We start from the raw sequence: 21,082 nt of genomic DNA on the forward strand, positions 1-21,082 counted from the left end.
ATCATTCCACTAGGGGCAGTAGAAGGGCTTTTCAGTTCATTTCAAAATGGAAAAAAAAGAAATAAAAAAAACACTTTGGTGGGAAAGGTTTTGCTAATTTTCTAAACTTTATAGTGAGAATAATGTTATATGTTTTTTAAATGAATAATTTCTGTATTGAAAGAATGTAAATATAGTTGGAATATGTTAAAAATGTGCGTTTCAAATTTGAGACAGTGGGTATTTAAGGTATTTGTCCTGAACACACATCTTAATTTAACATTGTTGCGAGCAAAAGCTTATCAAATCACCCAATCATAGTTGATGTTAACTTTTTCTCATACATGAGATGATGTTGTCATTTTTGTGGAATTTAAAAGAGATCTTAATTTAGAAAACGATACATTTTCTGTCAAATCTTTGAAGTAGTGGGCTTTAAATGGTTCCCCTGAGCTTCTAGAAATAATGGACTTCACCCCATTTTTTTTTAATCATTAGGTGATGTCAGCATTAATCCATCCTAAAATGTCTGTGAGGATGAAGATCTTCCCTGAAGAGAAGCCACTGGCACTGATCCTGCTAGATACCAAAACAAGAACTCTGATTCTCTGCACCGAAGATGTTTATGAGAAGAAGAAGAAAACAAAAAAACACATTCAAAACTGGATCTTAACAAGCAGCCTTGATGTCCAAGATACTTTTTTGCTCTTTCTAATGTGCTTACTTCACATCCAATTCTGAAACTTGACAAGCGAGAAAGATTCCTCGATCCAAATAATGTGTGCAGAAATAAACAAGCTGTAGGAGTACCCAACTGTATTTATTAACGACTCACTCCAGTGAAAATTGTGTTTTAGTGTTTTAACATGGAGTACAAATATTAAAACGTAAGCTTAAAATTACATCCGAGTTTTTCTTTATTTGAATCGTTGTGAATCGAGAGTGGAAAAAGAAAAGCTTATTTGTTACTTAAAAATAGGGCGGGGCCAAAAGTTTTCTGCCCCGCTCTACTCTGATGCATCCACTCCGTCCATGTACGTCGTCGTTTTCCTCATCTGAGCTGGAATCTGGCTCCAAACCGTACGGCTGGATGGCTCCAATACTGATTGCCATTTTTGTTGCAACAGTAATATTAGGTTGGGGGTACGATGGGCTGTAAGCTACCAGGACAGCCCATGAACGACTGTCCCGCCAACACTCAGACACTCAGAGGTGAATTTCCAATCAACTCCTGCCGCCCTGCAGAAACTATGTTCAAGAAAACGACACACATTTTTGGATTTTGGCTAAAAATGGCACAATCCTAATTAAAAGACCAATGGGAACGCTTTTGCAATAGATCAAAAGATGATCGGAGACGGTCTTTAAGCAGAACCTCGTAACCCTTGTGCTATCCTAGGCACTTTAACATTGGGAGTTGGGTCATCTAGACCCACTAGACAGTGCTCTGAACCTTTTTTCTTCAATGATTTCTGAACCTCACTGGTGTCCATGGATTACATGAAATCTTTCCACCTTTATCCACCTTTGTCATGGTAGGGAGAACACGTCAATGTAAGGGTGGGGTCATCTAAGATAGCACAAGGGTTAAGAACATGAATGCAGCTCCAATCTGACATGGAGGTCGCAGAGGGTCAGTGGGTGACCACAGCAGAAACACTGAATCAGGAGTGACTCAGCTTATCCAGCATGAGGGCCCCAATGTCAAAAACAGCTCTGAGAATGAGGCTTAAGAGCAAGACGACCAATACGAGGACACGGTAACCAGAAAGAAAATCCAATGGTTCTATTTTCTACAAATAACGATTCAGGTGACTTCATCCCTGCGGTGAACAAATGCTACAAGGAAACCTAAACTTGTTTTGTGGTAGCCTCTTTTTGGGTCACATTTCAGCTGCAGCATTCGTCCAGTCTTCAGACGTTCGGAAGCTCTCAGCTGACGCTAACGTGCTGTCATGGTCCTGATCTTCAACTGCACCCCAGAGAACAAAACAGACGAAGCGGGGAGTCTTTGGCTGGAAATGGAAATATAAGGACTGCAGAGACGTTTCTGTCACACTCCACTTCCATCTAGCTGAGCTTCATTCTCAGATTCAACGCTCAATCTTTTAAAGCTGAACCCGTCACTAAAGCCGGTTCCACTTTCCATCTAAAATATTCAGCTCCATTGAGTCATTTCACACATTCTGACTGAGTGCTGTAAAGAAGTATTTGCCCCGATCCCAAATTATTTTCGCCGTCACATTCAAATATTGAAGATTTTAGCTATGGCTAAACAAGTAAAGGTATTTCCAAACCTACATAGGCAATCCGTATTTCACTTCTCTCTGGTCTTCTCAATAAAACTCTGAATAAACTTCCATTGGTCCATAATTCAGCTGCCCCCCCATCATCCCCAGAACTCCTTCCTTCCATCACATCTATCCCTCCCGTTCTCCAGCAGCTGCTCTGGCTTCCAGTAGCTTTCAAACTTCTTCTCTACACGTTCAAAGCCCTCCATATCCTGATTCCCTCTTATATTTCTAATCTCCTCCATGTTAACACTCCCTCCCTCTCGCTCTCTCTGGTCTTCTTCTTCCCTTCAGCTCTCCGTCCCTCCGGCCCGTATGGTCACCATGGGGAGCCGTGCCTTCAGCCGCCCGCCTCCCCAACTCTGGAACTCTCTCCCCTCTGACCTCTGTAACATTGACTCCTTTTCAATTTTTAAATCCAGACTCAAACCTGTTTAAATGTGCTTTTCCAGATCACAATTTTTCATCTTCTATCATCTTATTATATTTATGTTTTCAACTTATTTATTGTTTTTAACATTTTGTGATTTTATTTTATTTAACTTTTGAATATGTACAGTGTTTTGAAAGGCGCTTTTAAATAAAATGCATTATTTTTCTTAAAGCCATTTCTGGCTTTAAAGGACCCTGTGTTGTCTTTAGGAATTGAAAAATAAATTCTTTACCCACACCGGACTCCTGGCACACCTCTCTTATTTTGTTTTTTATATACTAACTTCATTCAAATGTAACTAAATGCAGATACGATTGATGCACCTCGACTGGTTGGCACTTTTCAAATTCTGTTGCTCATGCAAATGGTTCAATAACAATGAACTATTCTATTCTGACAAGCTGTGTTCCTAAGAAATTCTGCTCTAAAGTAAGTGAGAAAAGTCAGTCTGGAACATTTGAAAGTCTGAAGTTCTGAGGCTCCAGAGAACCCCTGAGAGAGCCAATGTTCCCTAATGCCAAGAACATAGACAAAAGTAACGACCAGACCAAAATTATCCTCAAAAGGACAAGACGACACAACCAAGACGTTACAAAAGACGCCATAACAGCATCCAAAGAACAACCGGTCAGAAGATCCATCAGAAGAGAAACCGAGCAAATGAAGCATTCACGTTAGAATTAAAGACAAAATCCCCCACTGAACAAAAAGAATCAGGTGGTCTCAGTTTTACCAGGAAACCTCATAATGATCCAAGACTTTTGGGAAATCACCCTAGACTAACAAGAGAAAAGTGGAATTTTGAGGTTTCTTAAGTAAAATTCTCCCAGCATTTGAAGAAAAGAACCTTAATCAATATGGTGGTGGTAGTGTGATGGTCAGGAGCTGTGTAGTTCTCTCACGAACAGGAAGACTAAGTGCACTAAAAGAAACCAAGAATTCTGAAGTTTGCCATAGAAATCCCCCCAAAAAAATGGTACTGAATCTGTTTGAGATGCCATAGGAGGACCTCGAAAAGTGCAGTGGCAGGGCGGTCGACCTCTGATCGGAAAATTGAAGATTCAATTCCCGCCCTGCCCGCCCATATGTCGAAGTGTCCTTGGGCAAGACACTGAACCCCACCTTGCCTCTGGTGGTAGGTTGCCGCCAGTGTGTGAATGTGACAGTAAAGCGCTTTGGGCCTAATTTGTTAGTTTTTGGAGCCAATGTTCTTTTTGTTTTGTTTCTTTTTTCTGCCGTGAGGTTTGGATTTTATTCCAATAAATGCTAAAGGGCGTATCCTTATAAAGCACTTTACTACTTTCCTTGAAGGCCTGAAGTGCTTTACAGTCACGGCACTGTTCGTGCACGCACGCATGCAAGCACACACACACCCACACACACACACACACACAACCTGCGACCCTCCGATCAACTGCTGTACCTCCACACACCAACCGCCCCCATTATATCAAACCCCTTCATTCAAATATTGCCTTCTGCATTTCTTTGTTTTTACTGACAATCTAAAAACGTTTACCTATTGGCTTGCAAATGACAATCAAGACAGAGACAAAACACACATTGTAAAATTGGCAATTGACCAAAGTAAAAAATAAAAACAGACATTTCTCTTCCAGTTGCAACTCCTTGGAAAAAAAAAAAAGAGGGGGGAAATGAAACATCTCCTTTACCAACATTATGGAGGGCTCCATAAATGCACCAGGTGAGCGATGCATATGGCAGGATGGCGTGGGAGGCGCTGACCTCATCTGGGCTTCATCTTACACAGCGCCTCAAGTGTTGCAGCAGCAGATGAGAGGCCAGTTCCACGACTCGGGGCTGAAGTCATCAGGTAAACCACGAATCAGACCACTCAACCAGACGGCCCAGTTAGAAATGATTTTAGCCGTTCATCCACGTCACAAAAAACTCCGAGCTGAATGCTGGTACAAATGAACCTGGAGGAAGTTTTTGTTTAAGCATCTCCTGGAGTTAGGCAAATAAACAACAACATAAAGAGATGAAGCAGCAATGAAGATGAAGCTCAGCCTCTTCAGGAGCTTCTTACAGCTGCAGAGATAAATGCTGAAGGAGCAGCAGGACTGTCAACGCTGGGGTAGAGACTCCACTAGAGAGTTCACGCCAAAACCTCAGAAAATGTCACATTGAAAGGCATCTGTAGAGTCTTCAAAAAGCTTCCATCAATTATTCAAAAGGTTGTTTCTTTCTGCACCCTCTCTCCGGGACAATTCTGCTGCCGCAGCATGACTGCCGGCTGTGACGGAGTCAGAGTGGCGGTCCTCCTGCCACCATGCCGCCGCCGCCGCCTGTCACATGCTCCAAACATCTCTGCTGCGCTCACGAGTCCACTCACCGGGGCAGCTGGAGATGTCAGAGCCGTCTCTCCTCAGTTCTGCTCACAGGGGCTTCGCCTCGCCGCTTACATAACAGCCTAAATGAAGTGTCAGCTAAGTTGACGCCACAATGAGGGAATTCTCCTGCAACGCAACCAGAGCGGAGGGGGGAGGGAAGCTCCACCGCAGATCACCCAGAGGTGGTGAGGACCAATCCCCCCCTCAGATATGTTCAAATGATGTTCTCGTTATCTGGGTTGATGGGAAAAAAAAAAACCCGCCATCACTGTGGCATTTAGCGTGGACTGCCACGGGCCAGCAGGAACTCGCCATACGAGAGGAGGCGGGGAGGTGGGGGGTTGGGGAATGCAGGTTTTGGACACATGGACAGAAACCTGGAGGGCTGGACTGGACTGACCCCATCCATTAAGGCCTGTTTGAACATGTCGGGATGTTTCCACCATCTGGGAGCTCACACAGCAAAAAATCAAAGTTTCTTTCACAGTGCTGCTCTTCCTCTTTGTTAAATTAAGACTAAAATAAGAAAATTAAGAGTAAGCTTTCACAGTGTCACCTTTTCCCCACAATGCCCCAAATGAAAGCTGATCTTAAATTTGTTTCTTTCTAGTTCTTTAAAGACTTCTGTAATAAAAATGTAATGAAAACAACCAGCTAATGAATGTAATCAAAATAAAGACTTAAACTGTGAAAAGACCCTCAAATGACCAGAACACTGAACTCTTGGCTTACAGTGGGTTAAAAAACCGAATACGGTATCAATTCATAGAAACACCAACCATTTTTGTCTCTAAAGACCCTGTGCTGTGTTGATCCAGATTCCAGCTCAGACCAGGAAAACAAAGACGTACTTGGATCAATTTGACTGCAAGTGAATGCATCGGAATGGAGCAGAGCATGGAGCCTGTGGCTTCCTGTTGTAGGGTTCTACCTCAGACCTCCAAGCTTTTTCCAACAGAATTCTTTTTTTTTTCATTTTCTCCTGAATTATAAATGATTTGAAGAAGAAAATACTCAGAAATGCAGTTTTAAGCTTCATTTTCTTTTTATTTATATAATATATATATATATATATATATATTTATATAATATATATAATATATATATATATATATATATATATATATATATATATATATATATATATATATATATATATATATATATATATATATATATATATATATATATATATATACACACACACATATGTCTTTCATCGTCAGAGAAATGCCAGCATATCCTACACCTGAGTGAGTCTTTAGAAATCTTATCATTGAAATTAGTAATAAATATAATGAAAATCCCAAAATTTAATCCCAAAAAAAAATCCACCAAAATACAATCAACTGGAAAATGTGGCAGTGGTCCCCAGCCCTCCTGCTCTACACGTTTCCATGTTTGATCGTCCCGTCATTGTGACAGCTTCAGACAGGTGACGTGGTTAAATATTACCGAGCTATTTGGGACCTATCATCAGAAAAATAGTCTGGAAGCCCAAACTACGTTTTTAAAACCGTGAGTGTGTGAGACTTTCGTCCACAGCATCATTAATATCAGACACACAAACACCCTCAGCATTATGGTTTCTGTCAACAATCAACATAATGACGTAAGCAGCCCTGGACTACCCGATATGAAGGAAAATGCCTCCATGTGACCATGACAGAGGACAGGACGCTGGAACAAAGCTCCGCAGCCACACACGCGCACGCGCGCACATACACACACGCAGAGGCACTGCGACAGCGCGGCTCCGTCCCTGTCAGACTGACTGAGTCCCGGCTGCAGACCCGCCGCCTCCCGCTGCGTGACACACATCCAGCCTCCCCTCTGCGGGAGCCGACGACCGCACTGTGACAGGCACCGTCCATCTCCCTTCACTGACAGAACTACCACCGTGACACGCAGCCGAGGCTGAAGCGGACGGCTCACCTCCTTCTCCTCCTCCTCCTCCTCCTCCACCGCGCCTCCCGGCCGCAGTCTGCTGCTCCGGAAGCCTCCCTCCCCGGCACAGACCCTTCTTTCTCTGACGGGGAGAAAGCCAAGCGAACCGTCAGCCTCGTCCGACAACAGTCCAGCGGCCTGACCGACAGTATCTCCCCACCCCGACCCGCGCGCTCGGTTCCGGCTGCTGCTATGTCCTTCTTCCTCGCGGCGTGCCGCGGTGTTTGTGTCCTCCTCCTCCTCCTCCGCTGCCTCTCTCTCGCTCTGCCAGGACGGCGGGTGTGCTCGCGACGCGCGTGCACGCAGGGAGGAGGGTGGGAGCTTTATAGGAGGGAGGCGGGTGGGTGTTAGTGTAGAAGGGGGAACCTCGAGTAAAGAGCACAGCAATTGTTTTCAACTGAAGGTGGAAGAGTTTTCCTTCATTTTTACCGCAAAATGTAGACCTGATAGCTGTCACGCGCAGAAAGGATGACGCTGGGGCGAAGGGGGCGTGTCCAACCCTGACAACCCCAACCATGTGCGTGGCAATAATCAACGAGACAAACAAAAACCTTTAAATGTATCAAAGATATGTCCTCTATTAGTGAAAATTATGAGAGAAATTAAACCATTTAAAAGTTAAACTACAAACAAATTCAATTTAAAACAGTTAAACCTTAAGAAAAGGTTTCATAATGACTTTTTTGTTTTATCCTTTTGTCAAAGCCAGATTTAAATCCGTAAGTGCCCCAATTCCAAAAAGAACGAGGCAAAAACGAGGCAATTCCAACGGGCAGAACACAGCTCCATTCATCTGGATTACGTTCACACTGCACTGTCAAGAGTGGAGCAAACTGGCCCTAAACGTAATGCGAGGTTAAAAGATGTTTCCCAAAGCAAGAACTGAACAGAAAAGATCAACTTTAGGAAGAAAAACAATTTCCCTAAAGTCTCCCTTTCTCACAACAACACATTCACTAGCAAGACATTTTCCAATGGCTGCGGGATGATAATGAACCCTGTAGGCTGTTTTTTAACCCTACTAGATAAATCTATATAACATCATTCACTCTCTTTGTCTGCTGAACAGTAAATTTGCATCGTTTATGTGTCTGAATCACAGTAGGGCTTGATTGTGACTGAACCAGCATGAACCTACGTGCACGGTGAGTATGTACGGCACATTCAAGAACACCCTAAACGTGGGTTCTTGAATGCACTTTTAGCATAAGGTGTTCACACAGGTCCGTCGTATGAACCTTCTGTTGGAAGAGGCTTGGTGCAAGATGTCAAAGCGGTGCAAATCTGGTTGAAACTTGCTCCAGGCTTTTTCTTTCACAGCTCCATTACGATAAATAAAAAGACTTGGTCTCATATCATTGCGACAGGCACCAACTGCAACTAATCATTTGTCCTTCATGATCACTTATCAAATGGTTGGTCCTTCTGTGTTTTAAAAAGGTCACTACTCAGACATCACTACCAAAGCTGAATCCCTGAGTGATCAAACTGATTTCACTGTTGTCACAAGTTCAATGGTGCATGTCTTGTACATAGGGCTTAAAAACTTGCACAGCGATGCATGAATGTGAGAGCTTTGTACGCAGAAGCACCAAATGCACATACGCGAGCGTTTACACTGACTTTTCATTGAAAGTGGCTGTTCGAACCCCCGTTTTGGTGTGAATGTAGCATCAGGGTGCGTTCACACTGGTATCACTGGTCTGGACCAGAGTTCAGCTCATTTGAGAGTCCACTTTGTGTGACACGTGTGAAACCTCACCTGAACTCTGGTAAAGACCAAACAGGGAAACCCAAGTTGACTAAAATGAAAGGGTTTGGGTTTGGTCAAGTGATCCTCGGTACGATTCTCTGAAGGGATAATGCACACACATCATCCTACAGACCCCGAAGAGCAGAAACCCAAGAGAAAAAGTGACACAAGCATCAACATGGAATAAAACCTGTCAACAAAGGTAATTCAAAGAAACAAGATTCAAAAAATATTACTATTATTGCTCTTTTTCTTCCTGTTCTGTACTTGTTAATGGAAATACTGCTCTAGATCAAGTATGACTGCATGATATTTTTAGACAGATTGGTCCAGTCTTAAGAGTGCAGTGTGATAGCAGGCCAGAATCTAGTCAGGGTGTGCCATTTTTTTTTACATTCCCATTTGACATTCCAAACAGCATCATCCGCTCTAATTCCACACAAACCAAACTGGCCGAATCAAACAGCTGCTCTACAAAAAATGTGTCACACAATTTTAGTCAAATTGTTTCGGAAAAGTGTGTTAAATGACAAAAAAGAAACCGTCCTGAAACGTGGATGTTCCATTCTAATGCAACTCAGCTTTTGTGTGCACATATTTCTAGCTGCTGTGTGATGAACAAACTGTTTGCAAGTATCCAAAAAAAAAAAGACAAACAGGAATGTGAGGAAGGCTTCACATAACAGCCCAACAGAATTGTGAGTTTAATTACTGCTGCCGTCTGCAGAGTCAACAAGAGGTATAATTATGTGTGAACATTAACATGTGACGTCTCCTACAGCTACGCAGCTCTCAGAACCGGTTCTGTGACATCTGCAAAGCTGCCGGAGTGCCTTTTAGCAGGAAAGGCAGCAGTGGGACTGTCTTTGTGCAGCATTTGGATCATCTGTTTCTGGAAATCTAAGAAAGTTTGAATATGCTAGTCTGCTGATAAAAACAGGGATATTTCCTGACCTATATTAAACAGTTAAACCATTTTAAGAATGCTTGGATATTTAACAAATGTAAAAAGTTTGGACACCCCTTCTCATTCAAATGAATGTCCAAACTTTTGGTTTGTACTGTATATTTAGTATTTCTTCTTTAATCTGCTGTCACCTGACCAAATGTGATCCTCATTTTCAATAATCTGGCAGCATTGAATGCTGACAGAAGCTCCCTCCTTAGATACTGTTCCCCCCGTCAGATCCTGGAGAACTGGGTGGGCAGTCATCCTCTGAGTGAAAGCAGCAGTCAGTCTGCAGCAGGAATTTCCCTGAGGAAATTACTTGAAAGCTCCCTGGATGGCAGCCCAGGCAGGACAGAAAGGACCAGGACATAGATCAATATGAAAGTGACACCGGCTGCATAGTCAGACAAACTTCAATACAATAAAAAGTAAAAGATTCACTCTAAAAGATCTGTGGCATCATTCATCACTTCATTATCCCATCGACCACATCTCTGCAATATTATGGGATGTATTTTAGCATAATCCACAGAAGGCACTTTAACATTGGGAGTTGGGTCATCTAGACCCCACTAGACAGTGCTCTGAACCTTTTTTCTTCAATGATTTGTGATCTTCACTGGTGTCCATGGATTACATGAAATCTTTCCACCTTTATCCACCTTTGTCATGGTAGGGAGAACACGTCAATGTAAGGGTGGGGTCATCTAAGATAGCACAAGGGTTAAACTTGAATTGTTATATTAACTTTGGGATGTGATGATAGAATTCACGTAACCACTGTGAAGAGCCTTAAATGAGTTCCCAGTGGTCTTTTAATTATGATTATGACATTTTTATCCAAAATCTCAAAACTTGAGTCATCTTCTAGGACATAGTTTCTGCAGAGCTACAGGAGTTCATTAGAAACTTGCCTCTGACTCGTGGGCAGGATGGTTGGCACGGAGTAAGCCTGCCCCTACGTCCCGTCATCCATCTTGTTTACATGCTGTCCCGCCATTTTAAACCTAACATTAGCGTTGCAACAACAATGGTGATCAACATCAGAGCTGTCCGTACAGTTTCAAGCCAGTTGTCATCTCCGACGAGGAAAACAAAGCCATACATAAAAAATAGTCGGCTTTTTTGTTTTTCCGTCTGCTCCTTTTTTACAACTATTTGAATAAAGAAACACTCAGAATTTTATTTATGAGCTTAAATTTCTTTATAAATGTCCTCCATAATCAGAAAATCACATTTTTTTGTGGCATTTTCTGCAAAATGAGATTCACTAATTCCTTAATATCAGAGTTAAATAGGAAGTTACAAACTTTATTTTGGAAAAACATCATAAAAACTTCAGTACCTATGACCAACTACAACCTTACAGCTGGGGAGAGTTTTCGTCTAATGTAAATGTCCCGTAGCTTCTTGCTTGCTAAGGATTTTAACCGTAAATGCAGGTTCATGTTTACAGTGTGAGTCTGCCTTTGAGTGTAGAAATGACTCAACAGGTTTATCCTACAGCAGATCTGTGACTCACTTTCAGCATCACACCGCCCTGACAGACAGACATTTGTCTGAATGCGTCTTCACCTGTCACCGCAGGGCTGCTCGGTCAAATTCATCTGTAGGGAAGCTTGGCTCCACGCAGGGATTCTCATTTGAGAAGAAATTTCAGATGAAGCACTCCGGGGGCCGCTGAATGCTGACAGACAATCCCTGCGCCGGCGGGGGTTTGACCCTCTTTACCTCTGAGTTGTGTGAGGAGGAAGGACCGCGCACGCTCCTGAGGAGGCCATGAAAACATTCCACCTGTTTTTCACAGGATCGGCTTCCAGCCCTGTGACATATTTACCAGCTCGACACGTTGAAAAGGAAGTCCTCCCCTCGGCCCTGAGAGCTGGAATTCCACTCCGACTGCAAGGGCCCCCCCAGCTTCAACACTCAGGTCCAGACTGACAGCAGCATCAATGCAAATGAGACAGACTCACAAAGGCAAAGACAGTAGCTGAAGGATGGAGGGGGGGGCAATGAGAGGGAGAATTTGAACGGATCAGGAGGACAATACTAACTTCATTGCAAAGGCAAAAAAACAGGCATAGAGGGCGCTGTTGGTACTTGTGTGATTTGATTTGATTTGATTTGATTTGATTTGCACATTTTAAAGTACTATTCTTGTACAACAAGAATAATCAAAACAAATCAATGGCATAATGGTCTAGGATTTTTTACATGTTTGTACTCCAATCATGGAATACTTAACAGAAGATCTAAAACACAAAAGTCAACAATATCATCGTCAAGATCAAATAGTTATCATAGTATTTGGCTTATTTTTTAATATTTATTAGTATATTAATCTACACACACAGTGTTCAAAAATACTGATGGACACAATTATAAACAAATCTGTACCAGATCAACATTTTCTTACGAAATGCTGTTTGTTTGTCAAATTCATTTAATAACTTTGTGATCCTGCATAGAAAATTTGAGCTGTTTTGTAAACAAAAGTAACATGAAATGTTTGGCCTTTTTATACCTCTGGTTATTGCAATAACACTAGAAACTGAGTGGACTCTTACCATGAATTGTCACAATATAAAACATCTGTTTCATAAATGTTTATATCATCAACCTTTAAAAGTTGTAATTTAGAGAAAAGCGGGGAACTCGGTTTATCATAATAAGAGGGAGGAGCTAAACAAGAACATTTTTGGAAAGTACAATATTTTTCCAAGAAAGGTGGGAAATGCACTCACCCATACATTATCGCTAAAAGAGAGATTTGATTTGGAATGGTCAACCCATGACATGACTGAACGGTGAAGACAATTTCTGATTCTTGTTTCCCTTTGAAGAAAATAACAGCCAAATGTTCCCAGCATCACAAATAGCTAAACATGTAAATAAAGAAAATGTTCTAAGCAAAGCTAAACTATCGTGAAGAAGGACTCCTTTGTTTCCTGTTTCACATTTTTCTGTTGATCAAACGATCCTAAAACGTTGATTTTCTATTTTGATTAACTCTGAGTTCAGAGCATTAATCAAAAGCATTGATCAAAAGTAAAAACATTACGTTTTTTTTATCTTTAAAACATTAAATATCAATTCTGTTCTTGTATGGAGTAAATAAAACAGAAAGTGAAGTGAAATAAAAATGAAACAGAAATGAAACAAAATAAAAACGATGACAATCACACATAGTGACTTAAATTAGTCACTATGATGCTAGCAAATAGTCAATAAATAAATAAAAATAAAATAAATTAGCCAGGAAATAAAAATCACATTTGGCTGTTTCATTTTTTATCAACAGTTTCCAAAAAATAATTCGTTGAGGAAATTACAATGAAAACATCCGCAGGTGAGTAAATTACATTTTGCGCAATCAAGTTTCCATTCATAGCCTAAATGACTGAGTCACTGTCTGCTAAGTCCTGTTTCTGTTGTTTTTATAGTTTGGACACGCAGAAGAAACTTTTGATCCAGAGGAATATTGCAAAACCTCTTATGTCACTATCCAGATAAAAGAAGCTCCCAGTTTCCCACTCAGCTGGGATGAAACTCTGACTGATACTTGAAAAAACTCCAAATTACAAAACCTGCTGCTGGTTTCCTAATTAATATAAGTTTGGATTGAAAAGCCTTTCCTCATCAAAATCCCTTTGATTAAACTTCCCCTCAGGGTTTTGACAAGAAATCAACTTTCAAAGAGAAACCAGACAATCAGGCAACGTAATCTTTCAATTAAACTCTTTGTTTGTAAAGGGAATCACTGTGAAATCTGCAACTCATCAGGGTGACTCTGTCTGACACCTGTCAGGACGTCCCACAGTTTCAAAATGCTCCCTTCATCTTCATGAAGGTTTCCTGGCAGGGCTTGATGATGAGACTTTGGACACATTTGAACAATCTGACCATTCATCAAATAGTGAAGGTCTGGTCCTGGAGGGAAGAATCATGACTGAGAAGAGTTTCTTTAAATAGAATGTAGAATAAAGTGTCCCAAAATATGATCAACAAAAAACATTTACATCAAAGGATAAAATCTTGACAATGCTTACATCTATGAAAATAATATCTGCCAAAGTATTGGTGTTTCCAAGTACAACATCAAAACCATTATACTGCCTCCACCGTGCTTGGCTGTGAGAAGGACTCCCTTTCGTTCATAGGTGTTAGGTCTGAGTTTGACCTGATTATAAATGTTAAATCAAATGTTATGCTTAGTCTCGTTAGAGTTGCTTTTCAAAATCTTCTCATTTTGCTTGTTGCTGGAGAAACAGAGGTTAGCATTTGTGAGGACAAATATGCACACGAGGATGTTTTTGTGAGGAATTATTAAACATCTGTGACGCAGCAAAACGTTTCCCTAATTTGGACCATGCTTCCACTCTAATGCACTTTTAACTCACTTCACAAGCAGTTAAATGTTGGAAGAAAGCCAACAACATGTCTGAGAGAATGATTACATTCATTAATTACGGAAAATTTTATCAACAATATTTTGGAAAAACATCTGACAATCACAAAAATCATGAAGATTTCCATATTTAGACGATGGCAAGACATTGGTGCATGTATTGCTCATTAAAAATGAATAAAATCAACCGGTTTAACAACAGATAAGAAGGGAGAAGTCAAGATTTGTAGCGTTTTGGAAGTTTGCTAAGACATCTTTGAGAAGTTTTTTCAAAATAAATACTAAATGTTTCTTGTCCACTAAACCCTAAGTTAGAAATGTGAGCAAATATTTTGGAAAGGTGATTCAAATTGTTAATTAATGGCAGGTAAATGTGTGTCATCAGCATAGAAGCAGTAAGACACACACACGTCCTGTTTTCTGTGAATCCAGAGAAACCATTAATGAAAGTTTCTGCATCTTTGGAGATTTTTTAACGTAATTTAAAGTTTAATCTTTTGAACCTTGCGTTTACATCGCTCATTAAATTAACTTGTTTTTATGGCTGTTATGGTTTATCATCTGTATATTTTTATCCTTCCTATTTTTTAATCTATACAGTTCCTCCTCAAAGTATTAGCCACAGCATCAACTTCCATTTTATGTTCATCGTTGTTTTTAATTTAGGACTTTTTGTTGTTTCAACCTGTTTATGTGTGACTTTTGTGTCGATCATAGCGTATAGTGTTTCATAGCATCTTGAGGAAGAAGCTCAACTCTGAGGAAACCCCAAAACCAGAAAGCACAGAAGGGTTTCTCTGAGACACACAGGCCAAAAACTGCACAGCAATATACTTTATTTGTTCATAATTGTTAGCTTAATCTGTGTGGCGGAATTTTCAAAAGACAGCTGACCTTTTTGAAGCTTCTTAAACTATTTCAAACGTGTTGATCTGCTGATTCCATGATCCTGCCTTGTTGCCTGGAGGCTGACTACACTTTTGACTGATTTTTAGTGAGGATACATAAAAGTTTGGCAGCTGAACGATAAAGTCGGTAACAATGATCCTCAAAAACTGTGATAGTAAACTATTTCAGGCCCGAGTGGGCCAGAGGGCTCCCAAACAATGGAAGTATTTACTGACAGAGATTAGTGAGGAGGGGCCACAGACGAGCGGTTGTTCCGTTTAAATGTCACAAAGCAGAATCTGCAGTCAGAACAATGAGAGATCTGTGCTGGAGGAGCTGGGAACTGTCTTCAGGGACCTTCAGGAGGAACTCTGAAGACCCGACTCTGGGGACACCAAAACAAATCTAGCAGTTTGATTGAAATAAGAAATCCAGCAAATGTTGTCAGGCTTCTTTACAAATGATATTTGGAACATGTTAAAGAAAATTTGGAGTTTCTTCTTGTTTAAAAAATAAATAAAAGTAATTGAGAAGGACTTTTCTTTTGATTCATATACAAATATGAAAGTATTTTAGAATCTATTCGATGACATCAACTCTCTGGTGCAACAGAGTGGAGGGTTTCATTCCCACCACAGATTCCTTTACTCCACAGTTTCTCAGAAAATCCGTCCAGCTGACGGTACATTCAGTTCTACAGCAGATGGGCTGAACAACAGAAGGGAGACACTTACACACGTGTTTGACCATATCACCACCTAGTGGTCAAAGTGGATCATTACAGAATTTATTTTTTCACAAAACTAACAAACAAATGTTCTTACACTGCTACTAGCCTTTTAAACAAAAATTTAGAAAACAGGACTTGAGAGGATCAACGACAATAAATGGATTAAAACAGGCCAAAATTTGACAAAGTTTCTGGAAGAATGTCTCAGTTTAAAACAGTTTAAAAAAATGAAAATTGCTTAAAAAAGTAAAGTTCTTGTAGAGAATAAAGAAGGCACAAAGAAAACCAGGAAAACCCAACAAGCAATCATTTTAAAAGGATAAAACACTTTAATGATATCATGAGGGATTCTGATTGGCATGATGGGACAAATGTTTTGAAATAATCTAACATTCATTTGTCAAAACTCATTCTTCTGGGATCTAGTACTTTTTCCCCCCAAAAGCTTTTGTTGAATAAAACTGTAAAAAAAAATCATTTTGTTTTGAATGAAAAACATGATGTGAGGTTGAGCCAGTATATTCTGTTCTATTGTTTTAGTTTTAATTATGTTACTTCTTGTTTACAGCTGGATGAAAAAACTGATCTAGAACATTAGCACATTAGAATCTATAATGCAGAAGGAGAATAAGAAGATGATGTCAAATAATTCCTTATAAAGGCCAATAGTATACTCACTGGTGTGGGTTTTTAAAGCAGACTTGTGTTTTCATTCCTCATAGTTTAACACATAAGCAAAAAAAACCAGAAAAAATTGAGATGCTGAACTCTAAGTCTCTATGTTGATGCTTCCAGTTCAGTCGCTATTAAAAAAGATTAGACTGGACCACTTGGTAAAAGTAATCAGCGTTCCACTGTGGGTGTCTGTACAGACCCGTGTGCATATTCTTACACATAACATGCCTTATTAGTAGAGGTCTTTAAATTGAGATTATAAACCTTCACAATAAAGGCAGAAAGGTCAACTTTAGTGGAAACAGCAGCGAAACAGTTTGGTTCTTTGCATCCTCCTCCTCCCGATCCAGAGTTTAAAGCCAACCACCAAGTATCAATGCTCCTTTAAGGACCATTGAAGGCAGGTTTTGGTGAGAGTGACTGTGATTCAGAGCTCAAATGTGTGTGTTATTAGGGGTTTTTCTTTGATTGGATGGTGGGTGGACTCATGTTGAGGAGGGGGGAGTCACTCAGTGTGCTTCTTCAGGCTTCAACAATCAGGTAAGAGGAATCTATGGCGAATGGCTCATCACAACTAAGAAAGAGATACCCATCACTGATCAAATCGTGCAGCTAAAGTATTGAAATTTGAATTAAAGTCATAATATCTCTATGTTTGTTATATGTTGCAAATCCACACTGTGTCAGTCATTTTAACTACCAGTGTATCAAAATGAGAACATCTCTGTGGCCTCAAACTTAGACATATGAGAGTTCAAGAATTACAATAAATTAAGATGGAAAAACATTTAATTGAATTGGAATTGTAAAATGACATTTAGTTAGATAAATATGAAAATTTGAGTTGTAAAGACAATTATTGAGTTGGATAGATGTAAGAAATTAGGTTGAATAAATTTAACCCAAAAACTTGTTTTGCCTGTTCTTTTTCTCCAAGCAGAAACTCTTTCTTTTGATGATGCAGCCGTGTTACTTTTTTAATGGACATATAATCTTCATAACGCCGTCATTTAAACCTCAGACTCACTGAAGTATAGCGCTCTCTTTTTTACTCCACGTGTTTCCATGGTGACTCCAGAAATCGGCGATCCATTGAGAATGTCTTTATGTACCTGCTGTGCACATGCATTAACTCAGGGTTACCAAGTCGAACGTAATTACGCCAACTCATGTCCGGTCTTTTGGAACCGACATACCCAGAGTAAGCAAGTTCAGGCGGATTTCGGCCAGAGTTCAGGGTTAAATTCAGGATAGTTTAAACATGCTTCCTGGAATACCTCCCTGAGTTTAGGTGTGACACCATCCATCTACTCATCAGTCCTCTGCACCTGCTGGGTTATGGGGGTTGCTGGAGCCTGTTTGGGCTGCTTTAGGGCCAAAGGACAGGTCTCTAGTTCACTGCCGCGCCACACTCCAAAGGGACAACCTGGTCACTAACCAACCTATTACAGACCCACTCCCTTGAAAATCATATTCTTGTAGCATTTTTCTGATGATGGAGGACATATATACAAGATTAAAATTTCATTTCGGAGTATTTCTTTTTTCAAATCAAGATAATCAGGAGCAGATGAAAAAAAACAACACAGTTTAAAAAAGCTCTCTTGTGTGACGCAGCAGGTGAAACGGGCGGGGCAAAGTCTCCCTGCTCACCCCATTCTTGCAGACAAAGAGATCTATGTAAGTCTTCATTTTTGCCTGTATGGCTTGAATATTTTTGTTGCTCCGCCAATATTATCTTGGGTTCGTGATAGGCCGTAAACTAGTGGAAGAGAGTGTAAACAAAGGCATGATGGGATATTAGTGGAGGCTTACTTTGGCGCCAGCGGTCCAACACACAAGTCAGATGATGGCCCCCTGATGCTTTGCAGAAACTATGTCCTAGAAAGTGTTTCTAGCCTCGATTTGGGCTAAAAAGACATAATCTTAATTAAAAGACCCCTTGGAAGACTTTGAAACATATTTTTGGACTGTCTTTGCTGGAAAAAACAGGCCAACCCCACACTAAAAGAATCCTCAAACCTTTTTGTGAGGTGACACAGTGCCATGCACCAAGTCACAATACTAGGAGGGTCCACCAGAGGGCACAGTTGACTTGCACAGACAGTTTCTGGCTGCTGACTCTCAGAGCTGATAATTGAAGGACTCATGTCAGAAAATCCTTCATGATCTCACCTGGTCTCCACACACACAACACTGAAAGCAGAGGAAAGGTGTGTGTGTGTGTGTGTGTGTGTGCACGTTTGTCGAGGTGCCTTTTAGTAACACGAGCTGGATTTGTACAAGTCCTTCCATTGAGGAAAGCCACCCCTGATCACGACAGTGTTAGCTTTGTACTGCACACAAGTCTGACACTTTGCAGCAGATTTGACTGGCAGATGTGGACAAAAGAGGACAGCTCAGGTTTCCATGCGGTCTGTACGGCAGGAAAGCCGCTAAAACAGATGGGATCTCTGTCAAATCTGCACCACATTGGAGAAAGATTCTGTCTCCAGTTTACTGAAGCTGCTGCATCTTATTTTTGTTTTATTTGTGCGTCTCTCTTATAGGTTTTAGATCAACGCCTCCTCAAGAAGGAGTCATGACCCTCAACAACTCTGAAAATGTTAAAGAAATGTAAGGATTTGGAAATCTGGACGTCAGTAAACTTTTTTAAAACCTTCCAGCATTTTGTTTCACTTGAACTGTTCTGTCCAGGAAACTGCAGTAGAGAATAACAGCAGTTATCCTTTTTTGATGACGCAGAGATGGTTTCATTTGTCCCTGAAAACAACAAAATGCTGGTAAGATGAGGTTTTCTGACTCAGATAATGTAATATTCTGAAAAGAAGAGAAAATGCAATGTGATGTATTTGCATGCACAGCAGATTATAAGGACTTCTGAATAATCTGCTTAATTCCATGTTCTAATTATAGCTTCCATTTCTCTTTGCCTGTTTCCTTTTCTAAGAATTTTGATTGATCAAAAACAATGTATTTTATCAGTAAATGCAATTGCGATTTAGATTTAAGCCTAAAGATTTGGCTGAGCTACAAATCCTCCTGGATGACCTGTAATTTTTTGCGCAAATATAAAGTAAGCCTTTGGATTTGGTTTGATTTGATTTGATTTGATTTGATTTAATGATTTATTTCAAGCATTGTAGTCAAAGCAATAAAGAATTTACACATATTTATCAAACTCATTACAGAAATGATGAAATGCATAGGTTAAAAGAACAGGGGGGAAAAAAAAGAAAAAAACGGAAATCACATTTTCTTAATTAAATATAGAGATAATTAACTAAAGTTAAGTAGATCTTGATGTATTGCTTGAAAAGAGGTGGGAATAAATGAGTTTATATAATCCCACCACTACTGAGTGTATTAATTAAATAGTTTTACATAGTTTTGGAAATCCGGTTCTGATCAGATAGATTCTTTTTAAGTATCAAAATCCAGTGCCTATTTATGATTGATAATCTTCAGAAAATATTCATTCATGATTTTAGTAAACAGTAACGGTAAGCAATATTTATTAATCATTGATTATCATTAGAACACATTATCACATTAAACCAGTAATTATTGCTACACATTGCAGATCAGGTAAAGAAACTCAATATCTTATTGATTGTAATTAAAAGAGCTTTTATACGTCCTGAAAGTTTCTTTTCCAACAGCTGCTTTAACCCCTTGTGCTATCTTAGATGACCCCACCCTCACACTGACGTGTTATTCCTACCATGACAAAGGTGGATAAAGGTGGAAAGATTTCATGTAATCCATGGACACCAGTGAAGATCACAAATCATTGAAGAAAAAAGGTTCAGCCTATGTCTGGTGGGTCTAGATGACCCAACTCCCAACGTTAAAGTGCCTAGGATAGCACAAGGGTTACATTATGAAACCTTTGACCTACGATACCACTGCTGGAGATCTTGCCGTGTAATCCGTTGAACCTAATGTGGATTTTATCAGCAACATTTGGAAAATTATGATTAAATTCATTCAAAGTCAAATCAGAGAAATGTGGATTTTCCTGAGAAACCCGGATCGGCAGCAGTGTCAGTGTCTCCAGAGCTGATAATCTGCAGATTGGCTGCTTTTAACCACTAAAGCGGATGCTGGAAACTTGTGGTTGAAGATGGGCTCCGTTTCTGAGAAAAGGCGTGCTGTGAACGAGGCCGATGCTGTAAGCGCTCATCAGCCTCCAACTGAGTTTATATAAAGAGGCAGAACGATTGAGGCCAGCAGGGAACGATCTGTGTTTCACTTCAGGAGATTAGTGGCACGCCACCAGTCACAACTCTCCACTGTGACATAAGAGGTGCTGCTCTGGACCCAATGAAGACAATCGGATCAGGCACCAAGAAGAAACACCACAGGGAAGAAGCCCAGTTCAGAGTTCAAGCTGGGTCATCACCGAATATGATGACACCACCATTTGACAAAATAAAAACCTAATAAAAAATATGGACATTTTATGAAGACTATTTATGAATTCACCTTGTTCTGATGATGAAAATGACAAAACAAATAATTTAAATACCTTTTTTTTTCAAATGACAAATCATTTAAACCCAATGCATCGTGGTCTGTATTCACCAACCTAGTGAAAATTAATGGACACCAACTTTTTGCAGACTTCTGGAAAATTTCAGGGCACTGAATTTTTGAACTGTAGATGCAGAAA

General features: G+C 40.2%; 1 protein-coding gene across 3 annotated transcripts in view; it reads right to left on the reverse strand.

Moving 5' to 3' along the window:
• The window catches only part of LOC101159581 (unconventional myosin-IXa), a 134,760-nt gene extending 127,683 nt beyond the window's left edge, over positions 1–7,077 (reverse strand). For all 3 annotated transcript variants that reach the window (XM_023955615.1, XM_023955616.1, XM_023955614.1), the window contains exon 1: positions 6,993–7,077. The gene's annotated coding sequence lies outside the window, so the exon portion shown is untranslated. The remainder of the gene's footprint in view (positions 1–6,992) is intronic.
• Positions 7,078–21,082: the final 14,005 nt, after the last annotated feature.

Source organism: Oryzias latipes, chromosome 6 (assembly GCF_002234675.1).
Source record: "Oryzias latipes chromosome 6, ASM223467v1".
Taxonomy (NCBI): domain Eukaryota; kingdom Metazoa; phylum Chordata; class Actinopteri; order Beloniformes; family Adrianichthyidae; genus Oryzias; species Oryzias latipes.